Source organism: Pteropus alecto, unplaced genomic scaffold (genome assembly GCF_000325575.1).
Source record: "Pteropus alecto unplaced genomic scaffold, ASM32557v1 scaffold131, whole genome shotgun sequence".
Classification (NCBI taxonomy): domain Eukaryota; kingdom Metazoa; phylum Chordata; class Mammalia; order Chiroptera; family Pteropodidae; genus Pteropus; species Pteropus alecto.
This window is the reverse complement of record NW_006434709.1, coordinates 6,097,559-6,117,501: the sequence shown is the minus strand read 5'-3', so window position 1 is coordinate 6,117,501 and position 19,943 is coordinate 6,097,559. Positions and strand designations below refer to the sequence as shown.

Genomic DNA, 19,943 nt, shown 5'->3' with positions numbered 1-19,943 from the left:
GCTTTGAAAATCATCTACATGCTGGTTCTCAAATTCAAGTCTGAAGGTGAGACACCCCTGAACTCCAGACTCAAACCTGTCCACACGTATTCATCTGATGTCTGATAGGTCTTAGCATGGCCAAAACAGAACTGCTGGTCTACTCCTTCCCCACAACATGGGCATCCCATCCACCCAGTTAGCCTAAAAATGGAGGTGTCATCCTCACCTCCTCTCTTCTGTCACAGGTCAGATCATCAGTAAGTCCTGTCCACTACACCTCCAATATTGGTCCAGAAACCAGCACCACATCTCACCCCCTCCATGGCCCCAACCTGGTTTTTATTTCCTTTTGCCAGGACATCTGCAACCACATCTTAACTGTTCTCCTCAGCTCCCAGACCATGCTCTGTGGAGCAGCCAGAGTGATACTTCTAGACGATAAATGAAATCTCTTCACTACCAGCTTAAAACTCTCCAAAGATTTCCTATTGCAACTAAAATAAAACCTGTACTCCTTACCTTGGCCCATAAGAACTTGATGATCTACTCCTTGCCTATGTCCTCAGAGCCCCTCAAATCTGTTCACATGGCTCCAGCAACAATGGCCTTCATGATGTCACTTGAACAAAAGAAGCACATTTCTGGCTCAGGGCTTTTGCACTTACTATCCCTTCTGCTTAGAGCACTCTTCCCCTGATCTTCAGGATGGGCTCCTTCTCATCCATAGGTCTCAACTGTCACCTCTTCAAAGAGGACTTCCTCATCTAAATAAAACACCTTCAGTCTCTCCCATGCCCCTTCCAACACCCCTACTCTATCACATTTAGTTTCTTTGTACTACTTATCAACATATAAAAATATTTGACTTTGTGTCTACTCTGTTCCCTTCATTAAAACCTAAAATCCTTAAGGGCAAGTATTTGTCTTGGACTCCGATGTGTTCCCAGGGCCCAGAACATTCCTTGTGCATAGTGAGTTCTCAGTAAATGCATGTTAGCTGATTGACTGATGCCAGAACCCAATGGAGAAGGGATGTGACTGGCTAGATCATGAAGATGTGGAAAGTGCCCCAGGAAGGCAACTGCAAAGCCAGAGAGAGGGAGGCTGGAGAATTCAAGGTATATCCAAAGGACTATGAGAGGCCAGGCTGGCTACAAGGGAGAATGCATGTGGCAGTGGGAAGGGTAAGTCTGCACCGTCGGAGGGCTTGAAAAATCTGTGTGGTGGGCTTGATGGCTGTCGCTCCAAGTCCTCTGAATCACTGCGTGCTGCCGACAACTGTGAATCAAGGACGTGATACGTTCAAAGCAAAGGTTTTAGATGGTTAATATGGTTAAAGGATATATATTTCTGAGTGTCCTTAACTAAGTACTGTCCCGTGGGAGCAGAGAATTTCAGAAGACAAAGACATCTAGAAGAATCTGGGAGCCCAGGGGAGCCAAAGATTTGTCCCCTTGGATTCCAGATGCAAGAAAAACCCATTACCCAACCTTTTAGGGCTAATATTGAGTTCCTAGTTTTGGAAGGTCTCCCTGGGTAATTATGGGTTTGCTGAGCACACAGCAGGCACTCACAACATGAGTTAATGAGCTGGTACATCTTGGGCTCCTTTACACCCTCCCCCAGAGCCCGCGCATGCACGCACGCGCGCGCGCGCACACACACACACACACACACACACACACACACACAGTCTAAATTGCTTTTCTTCACCCAGTGACTGAACACAGCTTCACCAGACCCCCACCCCACAGATACACCCTGGACCCAGCTACTTGCCTTCCCAGCCCCCTCCACCCAATTCCATTGTCAGAGCTGAACAAAGGCCCAAGGCATCCTGGGTTAAAGGATTTTAACTCTGCCAGTCCCAGGAGGCTCCAACAAGAAGCAGCTTCCTGCAGGAGAAAAGTGACTGAGAAATCTCCCCAGGGGACAGAGGATTTTTTTTTCTAGTCTGAAAAACAGAACCTAGCTGCCAATCAGACACTCCACTCCCCGCAAAGCCCCACCCAGCCCCCCACTCCAGAGATTAGAAGAGATCTTCCCGCAGTCAAACCCGGCTTTAGGTCTTTCCGCTGATTACTTCGATCTGTGGCAGTCAGGCTATTTAGATTTCGCCCAAGCCCGAGGAAACGTCCCCACTCCTCCCATGGGACAGGACTCCCCATTCCTCTCCTCATCCTCCTGCCCTCTGCCTTCTTCCTCCCCCCTGCGCCGCGCACTGCTCCCGGAGCTCCCGGACTGGCTTCCATCCGCGTGGCGTGGCCCTTGGAACCCCGCCCCGCGCCGGTGCTCGCGAGGCGCCGCACGCCGCCAGGGCCACGGCGGCAAGTCGGGCCTCAACCGCCAGCTCTGGGCCCGTCTAACCGTTCCGCGCCGCACGGTCCCCCTCGGTCACTAGCTCGCGAACCGGGCTGGCTGGAAACGATGCTGTCTCCTGGAGAGGAAAGCCCGAGAGCTTGCCGGTTCTTTGCTAGAGCAATCCCAGACGCTTGGGTTCGGCGTGTTCGTTCCAGTGTGCCTCTGCCCTAACCCGGGCGTAGGGAGTTGCATGTGGGGAGCCCTTGCTGGCTGCTCTGCCCTAGTCCCAGTGGTTTCTGGAACAAAACTAAATTTGGCGTTAACTCCCTATTGCCCACCCTAGAACTAAAATTTAGCATGCACTTTTTTTTTTTTTTTTTAAGTTGTTCACGTAGAAGGGATACCGGATAAATTAGAAACGTGTTTGGGAAAGGAGTGAGCAGTAAACGCTGGCATTTAAACACCACAAAAATGCCCAGGCCAGGCCACACACCCAGGCTGCGCTGCGCACTCGGTGACAGCGCAGCGCCCTCTGGCGGCCCCAAGGGGTTGGCTGTACCCCGCCCCACGCTCCAGAGCCTGGAAGAGAGCCGGTCCCCCAAGTCTGAGAAGCACTGGGACAACTTTGGAGGAAGGGAATGAAAGGTATTCGACGCCAAGGTCCTGAAAAATGTTTTTTGTGTTTTCGCGGCTGGCGCCTAGGCCAGGAGCCCGGGGGGAAGGGGCCAACAGAAAAGAAAAACTCTTGTTTCACTCTCAATGGCTGCCAGAAATTCTACCAATACGGCATCATCTCTTTACCAGCAGACTTTGATTCTTCTTAAAATTCAAGTGCGTCAAGGAAGGGTAACCCTTTAAAACAAGGGCGGATGGCAGACAATGTCAAAAAATTACCAATGTCATCACCAAAAAGACATGATTATACCATAACATGTACATTTTATATGGTGACGATGGTGATGATGTTTAAATAATTATCATCTAATCCCCCTGCCCCCACTTTTAATTGCTAGATTATCCCTTTATACTCTAAACAGCAGTGATATTTAGGCTGCCCTACCTCCACTGGCCACTCCATTCACTTCAGTTGGCCACAAGTTTTCTTGTCCCTTGTACATCCTAAACATTTCTCTCCCTTTCCACTTCGTATTTTACAGCTGCTACTTGAGTTTAGGCTCACACAGTTTATTGCCTGGATCACTGTTACCCCAATAAGTGTAGCTGGGCCTTTCTGTGGCACACAGGATCCCAGAAAGAGGGGGCTCTCAAGTTTTCTCTCTCTGCTCAACATGCAACACCACTGTATCTGCCAAGTAGTAGCCACTTTGTGTTGGTCAGGGGACTCTCTTCCCAAAGTCAGCAGAGTAATCTCCCTTTTACCTTCTTCTCTATCTGGACTTCCTCTCCAGAAAAATGTTGCCATTTCTCTATCTGGTGGAAGCCAGAAGAAGTGGGGGTGCTGGATTTCTGAGGAACCCAGGCAGTTTCTTCCCCAGCCCCTACTACTTTCCTCTGAATTTCTCTTGGGGTTTCTACTTATCCATACTGTCTGGTGGGAATTCCTCCAACTTCATATCTTTCTTCTCTTTGAGGTATTTCCTGCTGTATTTATTGCTACAGAACAAGCCACACAATGACTTAAAACAATAAACATGTATTTATTTGCTTGTGTTTCCGTGGGCCAGCTGAACAGTGTCTGGTCTGGCTCTGCTGGGCTCTCTATGTGTCTGTGGTGAGCCGGCAGGTCAATGGATGGTTTAGGATGGTCTCACTCACACATCTGGTGGTTCGCAGACTGTCAGCTGGGGTGAAAGGGGGACTGGGCCACGTGCCTCTCATCCAACAGGCTAGCTTACCCCAGGCTTCTTCCTGGGGCAGAACGATTTCAAAGTGGGGAGAGCAGGAGCCACAAGGCTTCCTGAGGCCTAGACTTGGAACTGGCACACCCTCACTTCCACCACATTCTCTTGATCAAAGCAAGTCACAAGGCCAGGCCAAACTCAAGTCATGGAAGAACAGACTTCACATCCAGATAGAAGGAACTACAAATGGTTGTAGCCATTTTTGCGATCTGCCACACTTGCCCTCTTCTTTCTTAGGGTGCAATACCAATAAAGTAAATACACTTCAAGATATCCCATCCCTTATACACACCTAAGACAGGCAGCCTTGCACAGTGCTGAAGCACAACAAGCCTAGAGACAAGCCTAGCGGTCGACTTGACTCCACATTTATGAGACATGTGACCTGGGAAAGTTATCTTGCCTTTCTGAGCCTTGGTTTCCTAACCTGTACAAGTGTGAGTTGTTGTAAATATTAAAAAGTTAATCCATATTAAGTACTTCGGCGATGTCTGGCACAACATAAGTGCCCAACAAATGTCAGCTATTATGCCATGAGGTGACGGCTGGCTGCCCACCATTGATTGCCGAGACCACCAGCACCATCTCCCACAGCTGCTCCAAAGCCCCCTCCTACCACTGATGACATCTACAGCCCCAAGCTGCCAGATCTGCTGGTGGCATCTAGTGTTTACAGTGCTCCATTGAGATTTTCTTGACGGTTTTTACCAGCTCTTTCACTGAAGCCATCTCTCTAAAGCTGGGACAGGTTAGCTGTTACAAAAAGGACTCTGAAGTTAGTTAGACAGACCTGAGCTTTGCTTCTAGTTCTTCTTCTTGAGGGATTTAGACAAGTTAATTCATCTCTTTGAGTTTCAGTTTCCTTGTCTATAAAATAAGAGTGATAGCAGTGCCTCCCACAGAGCATAGAAAGCAAAAGGTAAAGAATTTAAGAGCCCGTGTTTTAAAATGCCAGCACTCACTGAACACAGAACCCATGTTGTCCCTGAAATTGTCTCCTGCCATGGGAGCTGAGAAATTACCACGGATGAATACTTTTTCCCCCAAATACCCTTAGTCACTCAGAGCCCTCCCACCCTCAGTCCACCAAGCTGGGTCAGGATCCTGGGGAACAAGCTGAGCTCTCCCCGCAGTCGTTGGTTTAATGTTTGGTCCCTCCACTAAAATTCCTGAGGCTTGGACATATGTTTCATTTGCAAACTAGTATCTCTAATACTTAGCTTATGACTTAGCATGGTATGTGCTCTATACATGTTTGATGAAAGAAAAATGAATGAGGATGTAAGAAAGGAAAGACTTTCCCTCTACTCTCCTAGGGTTGATAGCTGAGTCTATGAAACAAAATGACTCCAGGCAGATTAATAGGAGAAAAGATATATGGATTTATTACTTTTTAATATTATGTGGATGGAGACACCACAGGGGATAAAAGTGAATACCTAAAAGAAGGATGAGATTTCAGAGCTTCTATACCCTCTTAATTGGAGAGGGGCAGGGTGGTGGTGAATGTAGACAATTTAGGGGAGAGTAAATAATTTTTAGGAAAGATGAATGGGCCATAGAAGAACAGATTGGATATATAATAGAGTGCGACAAAGTTTGTCTGGGTGTGGCATGGACTTCTAGTCTCCTCTCTTGTAATAAGAGTCAATCATCCCTGGTTGATGAAACTCCTGGGGAGAAGGGAGGGGATTTATGACAATGAAGTTCCTTTTGGAGGCTCTGTCTTTAAACAGATAAGGGGAGTTCTGAGAAAGCTTCTTCCTGCATTTGCTGTTTTTCAAGTGCCTCCAGCTCAAAAGAATCAATACACGAAAGCAGCATATTTTGGAGCGGCATGTCCTGAACTCTTTCAAGGACTTCACTTCATTCCGATAGTTTTCCTTTTCCTCAGGCGAAACCAACTTCTTTTGGATGACTTCAAAACCAAGTCAACCCACGAAGGCAGAAGGGAAGATGTTCCCCCAAAACTGGGAGTGGGGTAGTGCTCCTCAACCTGGTTGCCAGTTGCAATCCCCAGGGAAGCCCAGGCCCAAGCCCAGGATTCAGAGATGATTGGCCTGGGAGCAGCCTCGGTGTCCAGACTGGAAGATATCCCTGATCTGTGCACATTCATCATTTTCACCATGTCTCCTAGAATTGAATCTTACAGAACTGACAGTGAAAAACTCCAGATTCCGCTGATGGTTCCCATAGAGTTCAGACCACAGCGGAAAATGAATGAGGCTGGGCAGGGATTTAAAAGGACACCACAAGCTCACTTTCGTTACGAGGTGGTTGGTGTGTGCCTAGACACATTGGGAAAAAAAGCCGCTCATTGCAACTTGATGCCTTAAGGGCATCATGGAATGAGTTAATATTCACAAACATGTATGTCATGCAGAGTAAATGTGGAAGTCAGAGGCAAAATGAGAGGACAAGGATGGCTAGCTGCAGAGCTGATTTCAGGGCCCCATGGGCTATTCCTTGCGAGCCAGGGTCTAGAAGTCCTGTTGAGAAAATCTATTAGCCAGTCAGACAGATGGCATTCAAACCAGTCACCTGGGGAGGGGGTGGGGGGAGAGGTGAAGCAGCCCCTTCTGTGATGATGGGACTAAAATATATCCTACAAAATTGAGAAGGCGGCAGCAGAACTCCTTGTGTGAAGAAAGCTAAGTTCATAAATCTGTTTTTTGTTTGTTTGTTTGTTTGTTTTGCCTGCTGCACCTTCAGCTTGGCTTTTTTGAGAGATGGCTGTGTAATCATCCACACTGACCCACCCCCATTTTAGAAGGATAGCAGAAAAGTGTGGAGAAGGCAAGGGGGTACTTGTGGGCCTGTGGGTGTAGGCAGCGCTCAGGCAGGAGCCAGTTTGGAGTTTAAGAAAATGAGGATCTTCTTCAAATGCATAGTCTGGGGAGAAGGATTGTCACCCTCATCAAATGAGATCTGCGAACACTGAAATTTAATTTTAGGCTGTTAAGAAGGGGTCTGATTGTTCAAAGGATAAGGGAAGTAAGGCGAAATTTGTGCCAGATTCTAAGCTGGGCCTTAGAGTCTCTCTGTGACACACACACTGCAACACACAGGCTGCAATAACACTTGAGGCAAAGGGTTATTTGCCGCAGAATGGAATGGGCCATTTGTTCAGAACTTGGTCCAGGGCCCATCCCAGATCTACTTAATCCCTAGGTACTAGGCTCGCTAGGGATTGGGCCTGGGGAATTCAAAATGTCACATACGTGCCGTCAGGTGATTCCAGGGTGCCCAAGAGCCTTTGTAGAGCGGGTAGATGGGGATAAGGAGACCAGTGGCTCCCAAATCTGGGGGTTTGAGAACGGACCCAGAGCTTGAAAAGCTGACCTCTACCCCTGGTTGATTTGAGGTGGGCCTGGATATTAGTATTCTTTTTATCTTTTATTTCTTTTTTTATTTTATTTATTTTATTTTTTTAATTAAGTTTATTGGAGGTAACGTTGGTTAATACAATTCTATAATTTTCAGGTGTACATTATAATTTGACATCTGTATATTCTATTGTGTGTTTACCACCCAAAGCCCAGTTTCCTTTAGCTACCATATATTTGATCCCCTTTACCCACTTCGCCCTTCCCCTACCCCCTATATTGACCCCCTTTAGCCAGTATACCTCCCCCCGCCTCCGCCACTATCTACCCTCTGGTAACCACTAGTCTATAGTCCACGCGGAAATGAATATTCTCTTATGCCATTCCTCAGATGATTATGATAATCGTGCAGGTTAGGTGTTCTTGGAGGAAATTAACTAGGGAGAAGCTTTCCTGATCTGTTACTAGACTCTGAAAGTCTGTACATATCGCCTCTTCATTCAAGCCGGGGCATTCTGCACAGACCCCCAGAGCAGACCCAGGGGCATGGAGATGCTGCGCTGTTGTGGTTTTCTTCCCTCCAGCTTTAATGAGATATAATTAACATATAACATTGTGTAAGTTCAAGGTGTACAATGTGTTGATTCGATATACTTATATATTGCAAAATTACTACCACAGCATTGGCCAACACCTCCATTGCGTCTCATAATTACCATTTCTTTTTTGTGGTGAGAACACTTAAGATCTACTCTCTTAGCAACTTTCAAGTATATAATACAGTATTATTAACTATAATCACCATGTTGTACATTAGATCCCCAGAACTTGTTGATATTGTAACTGAAAGTTTGTTCCTTTTGATGAACATCTCCCCATTGTCCCCACCCTTATCATTCTGTCTCTGTTTTTATGTGTTCAGCTTTTTTAGATTCCATATATACAAGTGATATCATACAGTATTTGTCTTTATCTGACTTATTTCACTTAGGATAATGCCTTCAAGGTCCATCCATGTTGTTGCAAATGGCAGGATTTCCTTCTTTATCATGGCTGAATAATATTATATATATATTATATGTATTATATATAATAATACATGTTATATATTATATATAATATATAGATATCTGTATATCTATAGCTATAGATATATAGACATAGACATAGATATCACATATTTTTGTTATTCATTTATCTGTTGATAGATATTTAAGTTGTTTCCATATCTTGGCTACTGTGACTAATGCTGCAGTAAACATGGGAGTGTAGATATTTCTTTTAAATCCTGTTTATTCTTCCTTTAGATATATACCCAGAAGTGAGATTGCTGGGTCATATGGTAGTCCTATTTTTAATTATTTGAGGAACCTCCATACTGTTTTCCAAAGTGTCTGCATCAATTTACATTTCACTAACGGTGAAGTTCCCTTTTCTTCATATCTTTGCCAACACTTGTTATTTCTTGTCTTTTTGACGATAGCTATTCTAACAGGTGTGAAGTGACTGGGGCCATTGTTTCGAAATATTTTAGGATTGATAAGAGCCCACAAAATGGGTTCAAAGTCAACAGAGTATCTGAATCAGAAAACAAGGCCCTCCCCAAGGAAATCAACTTTCTCATATACTCTTGGCTTCAAGAGAAGGAATCTATCTGGCTGCCATTCTGCCAGCTACAATTCAGAACAGCAGGCAGTGATAATCAGCTGTAGTAGATGTCTAACACAGGATGTGAGTGGACACACAATATATATGTCTGCATCAGCTGAGGCCCTGCTTTCCGGTTCCACTGGCCATGAAGGCCATATTTTTGCCAGTGGGTGAACTTCAAGGCAACCCGGCCCTTAGACCTCACCAGGGGCAACCTTCCTTTTACAAGAAGCCTCTCAATTCTTATCCAGATAACACCGTATGCAACTTATACGATATTTAATATCAAAATGGCAGGGGCTCCACAAGGTCAAAACTGTTTTAATAATAAGATATTATTTGCCTTTTCACTCTCATTTTCTCATGAATGTACCAAGCTACATGCTTTGGGAAAACTCAGTCTGATATCACAGCAGAGTGAGTCCAGAAGCAGATACGAGACTCCATCTGTCTTTTATTAAGCTAAACATTTAAAAAAATTGCAGGAATGTAAAATGGTGCCACACTTCTCACTAACATACTTTTATTTGGGAAAATGTAGTTTTTAAAAAATTGTGTTAATGTTTGTTATTGTAATTTTATATAAGAAATTAAATAATTTTTTAAATTTCTATTTTAATTTCTTCTTTAAAATAATTTTTTATTTTTTAAATTACAGTTGATACACAATATTATATTAGTTTCAGGTGTACAACATAATTTTTAGACATATATATAACTTACAAAGTGATCACCCCAATAAATCTAGTACCCACCTGACGGCATGCATTATTACAATACTATTGACTATATTCCTTATGCTATGCTTTACTCTCCATGACTATTTTGTAACTACCAATTTGTACTTTTTAATCTCTTCACCTTTTTCACCCTTTACCCCCAACTCTCTCCCATCTGGTAACCATCGAAGTGTTTTAATTTCTAATATGGTGAATATTGGGAGGCATAACCTATGTAAATAAGAAGCTCCTTGAGGTCCTCAACAATGTTCAAGAGTATAAAGAAGACCTGAGATAAAGTTTGAGAACCACTGCTTTATTTCTTCCCCAAATCCTAGATTGTCGCTCAGGCTCCACCCCAAAGTTTTCAGGTGTAAAAGCTCTTCCTCTCCACCAAAGGTTTGGCTCCACCATGGTGACGATCTGACTTATTTCTTTACCAGAATAGCTGCCTCAAAGCTCCCCACGGCCCTTCACATCCCCTCTCCCGGTCCCTCATGCCGGCCTTCTAGAGTGAGAATGCATTCCTTTGACTGGGCTTAGCAAAGCCAGGACGTGGGCAAAGGTCTCACGTGCAATCAGGGAAGCAAGGGACGAAACGACAGTCATTGTCCTCAAGGAACTTTTGATTTTGTGGGAGATACGGACACGTAAGCAGCTGCCCAGAAGATGCCCGTCATTTCTGTTTGCCAGTAAATATCTCGCGGATAGAGAGGGTGTTGAGCAGTCCTCCTGCCGCCCGGGATTCCCGAGATCCCGGGCCCCGCGCGCCTCCTGGTGGACTTGAGTCGTCAGCGCAGTGGAGCAGCAGGACGCTCACTTAGGGTAAGGTTTCAAGTCTTGGGATCCCACCTCTTAGACTCCACCGTGTGAGGATCTATCTCGGTCCTCAGCGGCCTTATGTCTGTCTCCACGCACGTTTACCCCTTGATGGCTAATTCCACACCTGCCTTTTATGGGTGCCTACACTAACCCCACTAGTGGGTGACAGAGAGAGGCTGTCACGCTAGAAATAAAATGCGGTGCGAACTGGACCCAAGTCCAAAGAGCGCAATGCCAAAGTTCTTAGTGATATGCCCGATAGCAAATAACCTGACGTCTAAAGCAGCCCTGGACACTGGTGGTTGATGGATATTCTACGTCGGGGTCAAGTTTCTTCAGGAGGGGGACAATGAGTGTGGACCCTCTGAATCTCGTTGATTTAGGCTGTATTCCCTTTCTCCCCGAGTGAGTGGTTGTGCTTTCCGCATTCTTACGTGGGGATCGATACCGCAAGTTTTCCACCAGTCCTTCCAGGCCTCTCTTCCAAGATCGTAGGAGTCTGCCTATCGTAAACAGGACTGGAGTAGCCATCTATAAAATCCCGGAACTCCTCAAAGTGAGCCTGCAGATGAGCATTTTGACTCTGGTTTGCCCTAAATGAAGTTAGCCCTAAAATCGAGGAGGGAAACATCAAACTGTCTCTCTCTTTTAATCAAACCTTAGAAATTCAGAATGAGAAGAGTCATACGAGAACAGTATTGGGGATTGGGAAGGAATTTGAGAGATAGCAAAGTATCCTCGGGGACTCGCCTAAGGGTTTCTCTTGCAGTTCTGCCTCAAAGTCCATTAACGGGAACCTCACTGCCCCATAAGCAAACTCAACCATCTTAATGCAGTGGTTTCCATGGTAACCATCAAAGAGTGGCCCCCTTTTCTTTCCTACAGATGTTCCTCCCACCCTCCCCCACCAGTCACTCTCAGACATGACCTATAACTGGCTTCTATACAAATGGTATTTGCATAGGTATCGTTTCCCTTTCCATCCATGTTTTAAGAAAGTACAAACTTTAATTTACACAAGAATACCCTTTAAAAATAAACTAGTAATTTCAGGTACATGGGGATTTGTTTTATTATTCTTTTTACTTTTGTGTATGCTCAAAATTTTTTATAATAACATATTTTTTTTAATTAAAAACTTTTTAAACTTCACTAAAAAATTTTTTAAACAAAAAAGAAACACTCGAAACATTCTTCTTTCAAAATTTCCGAAGAAAATCTGGCCTTTGTGAAGAATGGTAAGAGGTTATGACATAACTACCATTTTCTACTAAAGGAAATCATAGATTGTAAACCTCAATCCATACTTGGGGTATGATGAAGATAGCATAGCCTAAGATTTTAATTTTGAAGCACAGAAAGAATATAAACAAACTTATAGTGTATAATATAGTAAAACAGATACTTAGGGGAGAAATTTAAAACTCAGTCACAATGTCCTTCTTCCATAACCCTCTTCCCATCTTTCCCCCAAGCGGTCTTCTCACCCTTCACAAACTTTCAGACTTCCACAGTAAGAAACCCAGCAAGTGTGAACACCTGTTGCTCTGGTACTAAGACAGTGGTTGGGTAAACTCTGGTCCTTGGGCCAGTTCTGTCCCTTGGCCAGTCAGCTAAGAATGGTTTTTACATTTTAAAGAGCTATAAAACAAGCAAACACACAAAGAAGAATAAGCGACAGAGACTAGATGTCCACCCCCTGGCCATGTCTGATCTGCGAGCCATCTCTGCCTTAGGCTGGACAGAGACTAGATGTCCACCCCCTGGCCATGTCTGATCTGCGAGCCATCTCTGCCTTAGGCCGGCCAGAGCCCTGGTGAGCGGTGGCTTTTCTTCCATCCAGGCAGCAATGAGAAGAGGTGCAGCCGGGAAGTTGCCATGCCGACAGGGAATTCAGTTCTTAAAATAGTCAACTGCGCTCAGGCATTTTTGGGGTGGGTGGATTTTGAGAGAGGTGGTTAGGGAGAAGGGTGGGGAGTGATGATAAACTAATGAGTCAGACCCAACTGATGACAGCTGTTTCATCATCCCTCTGGCAGTGCAAGGTGGCAAGGGGACAGCTCTCCTAAGGAAGGTCTGAAAGAGGCATTTTCCATTCCAAGAGTAGGGATAGTTCGGTTTCCTCACACTATTTTCCTGCCTGACAGAAGGAAATCCTCCTCTCCACCTCTCTTCCCTCCTGCCATTCTGTAGCCTCCTCCCCATGGAGAACGGAATTAGGAACACGCCCATCTCACTTAGAGTCTGCCTGATTCAGAGGGACTGGGTGTGCAGGGACTGGGAGGAGCTCGCTGTCCCACGGGGAGGCCTCAGGGCTCTGTCCCTGGGAGGCCCGACATTCCTTCTCATTGTCAGCGTCATGGGATTGAAATGAAAGTGTATCACTAAAAATGGGTTTTTTATAGATAGACCAATCAATCAACAATCATTCTTCGAGAATCTCCTGTCACCCCTTTGTGGTTCCCTCAATGTCTGAAAAGGAGAACAAAATCCATTTTGTTTTCTATTGTAACAAAATATACATAACATAAAAATTTACCATTCTAACCCTTTTTTAACTGTACAATTCAGTGACATCAAGTACATTTGCATTGTTGTACAATTGTCACCACTGTCTTCAGAACTTCATCACCTCATATTCTGAAATCACACGTAACTCACCATTCCATACCCAGCCCCTCAATCCCTGGCAACCACTATTCTACTTTCTCTATAAATTTGGCTATTCTAGGAATCCTATATAAGTGGAATTATACGATATTATTCTTTAGTGTCTGGCATACCTTCAAGGTTCATCCATGTTGAAACGTGTGTCAGAATTTTATTTCTTCTTAAGGCTGAATAATATTTAATTGTCTGTGTATATATATGATGTTTATATATTATATATATGTTTAATTTATATATATAAATATATATATATAAAATGTTTATATATCTGCTGATGGGCATTTGGGTTGTTTCCACCTTTTGGCTATTGCGAATAATGCTGCTATGAATTTTGGTGTACAAATAGCTATTTGAATCCCTGCTTTTAATTCTTTTGGTGGCTAAGCCCATTTTCAGAAAGGAAACAAGCAGAGTGAGATCCTACTCATGGTGCAGAAGATGCTACAGCAGCGTTTTATCTTTCCATCCTATTCATTCAGAATTCATCTCTTATGAGGCCAGCAAGACCCTTGTCTCCTGTCCTCCTCCACGCTCCAGTCTTCTGCTTTTACTGCCCATTACCATGAAGTCAAGGCCCTAGGAACCTCTGGTCTCAGATCCTTCATCGAGGACAGTGGGGAGATTTAAGGTTGATATTTAGCTCTTTCTTTTTTTTTCTTGTTTTTTTTTTTTTGGCTACAGCACCTGGTCCTAAGTGGTCTCTCATGCAAGTACTAACCAGGCCCGACCCTGCTTAGCTTCCGAGATCAGATGAGATGGGGCATGTTCAGGGCGGCATGGCCGTAGACTCTTTCATATTTTTTAGCATTAAGCATCACTAAAGTAAAATTTTTGGGGTTTAATACCAGTTGTATCTTTTAGCATGATTTCCATGTGTTTTTGTACGAAAGGACCCATTTCCCTCCAGGGACAGAGATGGGAAGAACTCAGTGGGTGACATATCACTAGGCATTTTTTGGTTAGGAATGAGCACATGGCCTCAGCTGGCTCACTCAGGCTGAAGGGAAGGAATTTTATTTCATGGCTGGGCAAGATTTTGTTTCCCCTCTGGAAGAGTTCCGCTTGATGCTGATTAAATGAAAGTGGGCTGTGGATAAAGCTGACATCTAGAGAGGAAGGCAGAACTGAGAGAATATGGTGGTAGAGCCCTGGTTATGCAGTGCCTGATGCATTTATTAGCTACCTGTTAGGGAGCTAATAAATCACCTTGCGTTTGAAGCCCATTTTGGTGGGGCTTTCTGACCCCCAGGGCCTAAAACATCCTATCAGACTCAGTCTGCATGGTTAGGATTTTGGTTTTTTACCCAAGAACAATGGAAAGTTATTAGGTATAAGCAGGTATAAGTGGGAAGAGTCCAAGGAGAGAGCGACATGATCAGGTCTACATTCGAAGCATCACTCTGGTTGCAGGGTGGAAATGGATTAGTGGTGAGCTGGAGTGGTTGCAGTTAGGGGGCTACTGGGCTAGTTCTGGTGGGACGTTACGGCGAAGGAGAGAGGGGGACAGATCTGGGAGATTTTAAGGAAGTTAGATGAGTTCGATGGAAGTTAGTAAGGTTAGTAAGGTTAGTAACCTTAGTTAGTAAGGTTAGTAAGGTTAGCTAGTAAGTTAGTAAGGTTGACAAGCCTCGATGGTTTGGAAAGAGGAGAGAGGTGTCAAGGGTGACCTCTAGGTCTGTGGCTTGCTCAGCTGGATGAATAGGGGTGCAACCTACCATCACAGGGCTGCTGTTGAGAGGAAAAGTTCAAACATTGACACTGTCAGGTTCTTGGAGGGACTGGAGTTAAGTGGGAGATACAACAGTCAACATTAGCTCAGTGCTAGCCATGAACCAAGTGTGGTTCAAAGTGCTTTACATGTCTAAACTCATTAACACAACGACCTCAGTCCCATTTTACAGATGAGGAAACTGAGGCACTGAGAGGTTAAGTAATTTGCCCAAGGCTACACAATCTGCTAGGATATGAGGTTTGAACCCAAGCAGTTTGTTTCCAAGAAATATACGTACTAAGAAGGCTCTAACGAGCAAATAGTAGGTAATGTAATACTATTATCCGGGGCCTGGTCCCCCAGATCCAATGCAGAGAACTCTAGGAAGCTGAATTTTAATTCCTGGCACGGCCCCGCTTTCTTAAGTCAGTTAAAACTTAAAATGGCTTCTGCCTAAGCACCTTGGGAGGTGTGCTCAATTGCACAGCCCCAGCACCCCAACTTGAGTGTCAGATCTTGCCACAGTGATCACTGAAGCCTGACCCAGTGGATACTCAGTAAGGCCAGGATGAGAGGCTACATGCTTCCTCCAGTGCCTGGGGCTGACCTGGCCTAGGGCTAGTGTGCTGCCAGCAGGGAGGAAGAGAGCCACACCAAAGGAAAGGCCTGAATGAGCCTGCTCAAAGGGAAGGGCCCACCTATACTGGTCCCTTGGAAAGAGGAGAGAGAAGAGAGAGCTACCCTCGTGCGCTCTGTCTCCTTGGAAAGCACCACTGCTGAAGTCTACATGCTGAAGTCAGATCGGTTCTCATCTGCACAGATGGGGATATAATTCTTCATCATAGCTTCTCTTGGTCGACGCTCAGTGTTGACCGATGTCCTCAACAACATCCTTCCAGTAACACAGAGAGGAGCTTCCTAGAGCACTGACCTAGTAGAGAGGTCAGTAGAGAGGACTCCAAGGGTCAACTCAGCACTAAGACTATGGAGGGAAAAGGAAGGATAGGACAGCTCTGGTGTATCTTTATCACCACCACCATCACCACCTTCCTCGTCACCATCCCCGTAGTAGTTTCAATTCACTAAGTGAATATGCTGAGCGAGACACTTCACACTCACTTTATTGTTTCATATTGTAACCCACATGTCAAATGGGGGCTGCTTTTCCCTTGAGATCTATATGAAATCACATTGATATTCCCCCCACACACAGGCACACAGATTCCAAAGTCAGTGGCTATCCAAAGCCCCACACCATTTCTACTAATTTTGGGAAGAAGGGATGAGGTTTCATTTCTCATGGTTGTTTCTGCCTCAATGGCTCCCACTTCTAAGAATGGTTTTATTTGTTCTTCCAAGTCATTGCCAGTAGGAAATTTAGTCCTTCACTAGTGTCCACAGAAGTAGCCCCTCACGTAGACAGTCCTGGCGAGGTGAACTCTGCTCGGACGTGAGTGTCCAGATGAGCTCGCACTGCGGTCTCCTGCCACATGGTCTCGTTGCTTTGCTTTTCCTCCTCCCAACTTTGTACTCAGTCCCCTCCCTCATGGGTTGCTTGAGAAGCTCCAATTTTTCTCCTTTCGTGGTGGAGAAAAATTCAGCTTCCCCAGCTGTTTCCCTCAAACTCGCACATCTGACTCAGAAGAACAAAGGGCCTCCACGGGGCATAGTCCAGTCTCCTTACAAGCCTGGTGGGTTACAAACAGCCAGCATTCCCCCCGTGCCATCCTTAGAATGCAGATACTTATCTTATCTTGTCTCTACTGGATTATAAATTCCTTGCCCCCGTGCCATCCTTAGAATGCAGATACTTATCTTGTCTCTACTGGATTATAAGTTCCTCAAAGGCAGGGACGATGTTCTTTTTCACTCTGTAATGCCCACTACACCCAGCACAGTGCTTGGCTTACATGGGCACTTGTGAAACAGGTCAAAGTCCCTGCTTGTTCTAAAGGAGCCTGGCCACAAGCCATAAGCCAGATAAATCCAAAGTGTCTTCAGGAGGACGAGAGATTTAGAGACACCGATTCATTGATGGCTCCCTTGCATAGGAAAGAACTTGACATCATTTCATTAAGCGAATATTCGTTGAGCATTTCCTGTGTGCAGCACGTGGTGTGTGGCGCTGGGGCATACATACGAAGATGAACTCATCACTCTGCCCTCAAAGGTGCCACCATAGAGGGGAAGACATACATACACTGCCGATGGCCAAGCAGTGGACCAAAGTGGGGTATTGCCGAGTATGGACAAAGGGATCTCAGAAAGAATGGATTCTATTTTGGGGTGAGAAGATGGGTAGAAAGGCCTTACAGAGGATGTAACACTATTGTGGGCACTTAAGGCAGAAATGGTGAGGCGTGAAAGTGCCTAGCCCACTTAGAGAGTGGGGAGTGGTCAGCATAGGAAGTGCCTAAAGCTGGGACAGAGGGGAGGGAGCAGGCTGTTCAGGACTTTTCATGCCTCGTGCAGGAGTTGTGGTGCTTTCCTGTAAGTAACGGCACCCAGCAAGTGCTGAAGCTTGATTCCTTGTGTCCATTCCTTCTCCATCCATGCTAGGAAAGAGCAGGGACCCAGATGGGTGAAAGTCGCTAAGATGTTTGTTTCCCTCCGTCAGCCCCTCCAGTCCCTTGACATCCTGGCTCCCTGGAGTCTAAGAGGGAAGAAAAGAGTAGATTGAAAATGAGAAAATACTCGTGTGAAGGAGGAAAAAGCAGCTGGAAGTACAACACTCATTTGGAGATGGAATGAATAAATGAGATAAAATCCTAAATAAATATCTTTCATGGTACTAATTGCATTTTAAAAGCTGCCACTAGAGAACAGATAAAACGATGCTGTATTTCATTAGAGGCTTCCTTAATTCTATGGCATTTGCCAGCAAGCCTTATTAAAGTACTCTGTAATTAAAGACCAGTTCTGGGTCCTATAATTTAGAGCATTATCAAAATATGGCAAGTGACTGGAGGTAAGGACATGGAAACAAACACCACTTTCCTGAGGTCCTTGTAGAACACATGGAATGTGAGTTTTAAAAGCTCAGCCTCTGTACCGCCCCTGCCAGAGGGGTCTATCCACATCGATGTTTTCCATTTGACAGGTGACAAGTCATTTTTTATTATCCCACAGGAGTGTGGATGGAGAAGTAAACTGGTTCTCTTTCTTAAATGATTTTTTTATTGTGATATAATTCTCATAACATAAAATTACCACTTTAAAGTGCACAATTCAGTGGTTTTTAGTATATGTGATACAACCACACCAGAACATTTTCATCAACCCAAAAAGAAACTCCATACCTATTAGCAGTCAGTCCCCATTCCCACCCACCCAGCGCCCACACTAATTTTCTTTCTGCCTCTACAGATATGCCGATTCTGGACATTTCATATAACCAGGATCATATGGTCTGTGATCTTTTGCGACTGCCTTACCTAAAATATTTTCAAGATTTATCTATGTTTCGGTACATCATCTATCAGTACTTCAGTCTTTTTTATGGTTTAATAATATGCTGTTGTTCGAATATGCTATATTTGTTTACCATCTGTTGACGAACATTCGTGCTGTTTTCATTTGTTAACTATTATGACTAGTGCTGCTGTGGACATTCATGTACAAGCCTCTGTGTGAACATATATTGTCAGTTTTCTCAGGTCCATCCCTAGGAGTGGGATTGCTGAGTCGCATGACAACTCTGCGTTGGACCTTCTGAGGAGCTGCCTGACCGTCTTCCACAGGATGGCAAAGAGCAGTGTGTGGACATTCCAGTTTCTCCACAGCCTTGTCAACACTCGTTATCGTCTATTGATTTTTATTATAGTCATCCTAAAGGTGAGGAGTGGTATCTTACTGTGGCTTAATCTGTCCTTTAACCGTGCACATAGCTGTTCCTTGCCTTTGTTCTTCGTGGTAAACCATGAGTTCGACAAGTGGGAGACAGTCTGTGATCCTGCTTCTCCCACTCTCGCCATGGGGAACTGGCCCAGGGACCTCATCCCGACGCAGATACTACAGTGGGTGGTGAGGGGGAGTCAAGGAGATGGAGTCCTAATCCTGGTTCTGCCACTTATTAGCTAGGGTGACCCCGGGAATGTTATGAAACCTTCCTGAGCCTCCTCTCTAAAGTACTCTAAGATATGTCTCTTTCACATCTTACCATCTCTGAAATCGGGGTGTCTTAAACTGTATGTTGGTGATGCAATTGTCACTGCCAAAGTATATGTATCAAAACTTGCCTACTGGGTGTCAGCTGCCTAGGAGAGCACCCCCGAGAAAAAAAATGGAGCCTCTTCTTAGCAAAGCTATATCACTTATGCTCTTGGCACAAAGCACAGCATTGTGGGGGAGCAACCAGGGCCTCCATGACTCTGAGTCAAAGGGTAATCAGAAGAGTGGACCCCAAATGGGAGAAGTCTAGGGATACTATAACCAATCTATTTCATTTGTATTTTTCTTTTTATTTATGCACGAGAGTGATAGATGGCAAACATCCCTGTTTAAGTAAATCTAAAAGATAAAATAAAAATTCTAAGTGCTAAAAAGTCTTTGTGTCAATTAATTGGCATTTTTTTTTCTTTTTTAGGGGAGTATAAAATTCTGACGTATTACAATCAGCGTTGAAATAAAACACAAGTACCTCTTTCCACAATGAGAGACTGTGGAGAGAACCGGATGGGACAATGTGTATGAAACACTCACCGCAGGGCCTGGCAGAAAGCAGTCATGTTATCAATGTAGATGGTTAAGAATGTTATTAATAATAATGCACCTACTTAGCTAGTATGCCATGGATAACTATTGCCCCGCTCTTTCTGAATGACCTCTTTCGATCCATCACCGGATGACAGCCAGGGCGGTAGTGGGCTGTGTGAGGCAACTCGCTGAAAGGAAGTGGGTG

At 44.7% G+C, this 19,943-nt stretch overlaps 1 pseudogene; it reads right to left on the bottom strand.

Annotated features, from left to right (window-relative positions):
- Positions 1-14,004: 14,004 nt before the first annotated feature.
- LOC112478070 lies at positions 14,005-14,120 on the bottom strand (annotated as a pseudogene).
- Between the last annotated feature and the right edge of the window lie 5,823 nt (positions 14,121-19,943).